The sequence below is a fragment of the Dipodomys merriami genome, unplaced genomic scaffold (assembly GCF_024711535.1).
Source record: "Dipodomys merriami isolate MVZ:Mamm:240054 unplaced genomic scaffold, mDipMer1.0.p SCAF_318, whole genome shotgun sequence".
Classification (NCBI taxonomy): domain Eukaryota; kingdom Metazoa; phylum Chordata; class Mammalia; order Rodentia; family Heteromyidae; genus Dipodomys; species Dipodomys merriami.
The window spans coordinates 528,021-530,034 of NW_027204693.1; the positions used below are offsets into that span (position 1 = coordinate 528,021).

The 2,014-nt window shown below is 38.4% G+C and overlaps 1 non-coding gene across 1 annotated transcript; it reads left to right on the top strand.

Moving 5' to 3' along the window:
- The first annotated feature begins 417 nt into the window (after window positions 1-417).
- On the top strand, window positions 418-523 carry LOC138841367 (U6 spliceosomal RNA). Its single transcript, XR_011376405.1, has one exon. It is a non-coding gene; the product is annotated as a U6 spliceosomal RNA (small nuclear RNA).
- Window positions 524-2,014: the final 1,491 nt, after the last annotated feature.

The following is a 2,014-nucleotide window of genomic DNA, read 5'->3' on the forward strand; positions in this document are numbered from 1 at the left end:
AATGGAATTCCTCCTCCCACACATCTCAAACAACAATTATCTGGAATTATTTAATTTTTGACATGTCAATCTTGACTTTATTCTTAAATGTGTGCTTATGTAAGAAATACATGGTTCTAAAACTTCATGAAAATTCCTTTGAACTTACTTTTTTGAATTGTCTAGTTTAAGAAAATCAGTTGCACTTTATATATAAAAAATGTTTTGTGCGGGCTCGGAAGTTGGCTCAGTTGTAGAGCGCTTGGCTTGCATGCCTGAGGCCCTGGGTTCTATTTCTCAGCACCGCATGAACAAAAAGCCAAAAGTGGTGCTGTGGCTCAAGTGGTAGAGCGCTGGCCTTGAGCTGAAGAGCTGAGGGACAGTGCCCAAGCCCAGAGTTCAGGCCCCATGACCGGACCCCAAAAAATAAAATGTTTTGTGCTCAATTCGGCAGCACATACACTAAAATTGGAACATTACAGAGAAGATTACCATGGCCTTGTGCAAGGTTGACACCTAAATTCGTGAAGTGTTCCAGATGCTGGAGAGGATGTGGCCACAAGGAACCCTACTGCATTCTTGGTGAGAGTGTCAACTTTGGAAAGTATGGAGGGTCCTCAAAAGACTCCATAAAAAGCTCCACTATGACCCAGCAATCCCACTTTTGGGGATTTAACCAAATGTTCACAAATAAACTACCATCACAACTATGTTTACTGCAGCATTATTTACAATAGCTAAGATACGGAACCCACCCCGATGGCCCTCAGTAGATGAATGGATGAAGGAAAATGTTGTATATGTACACAATGGAATTCTATGCCTCCATCAGAAACAATTACATCGCCCAATTTTTTAGGAATTGGAAAGACTTAGAAAAAAAAATTCATTAAGTGAAGTAAGCTAAGTCCAAAGAAACATACGTCCCATGGTTTCCATTATTTTCAATAACTAATTTATGTCTGGGATAAGCAGAAAAGGTCAAAAGCCATGTGCATATGACCAGATAAGATGATATTAAGGGAAATGAACCCCAAGATAGGGAAACAAGTAGTTTTATCTCTATTGTTTCTAACGTACTTATAATGTGCAATGGGATATTTTTTGTTTCTTTGTATGTTCCTCTCCCACACTATAACCCCTGTTTTCACTGTATTTGAAGTTGGTGCCCCTACATCCTATGTATATGTTTCTCTAATTTGGGGTGGGGAAGGGAAATAAAAATACTTAAACAGGGATACAGGTTGACCAATTGTAACAATGAGATGCACAAGACATTCTGTTGAAAAATGAACTTTACAATTTAGGCCGGGGAAGGGGGGGTGTATTTGTGGAGGTGGGAGGGTAGGGATGATGGGGGAAAAATAAAGGAGGAGGTAACAATGCCTGTTAGGAATTGTACTCATTATTTGCTCATGTAAATGTGACCCCTCTGTAAAGTATTTTTACAATTAAAATATGTATACAAATTTTCCGAGATGGAATAGTTATTTCCTCTATTTTATCCATATAATATCATTAACAAAGAAATTAGTGTAGAACACTGATATGATGTTATTTTGATTAAATGTGTGGGTGTGTCTGTGGGTGTGTGCGCACGCACCTACACGTGCACACACACCGATGCTTGTGTATTAGCATGCTCAGAGTGAAATCAGTGCTTCAAGGTATTGCTAGGCCTTCTCTCCCTAGATTGGTGAGCACTATATGAGCTACATCTCCATTCCAGGCTGTTTGCTAGTTCATTATAAGTTTTGAAAAATAATTTCATGAATTTATTTAGCCCTGATTGGCTTCCAACTATTATCCACAGATCTCAGGCTACTGAGTAGATATCTACAGTAGATAGGATTACAGGAGTGACCAGCCAGCACAAGGCTTTCAGAATAATTTTAAAAGTAGGAGAAAATTTACTTCTCAGGGGCGTGTTTTATCATCTCCTACTATTAAAGCATTTTGGAGTGAATATATGTGAACTTATTTCGTTTTGGGATTCTTAAAAGACAGTAAGTGAAGCTATTTAAAATTTTAGTAC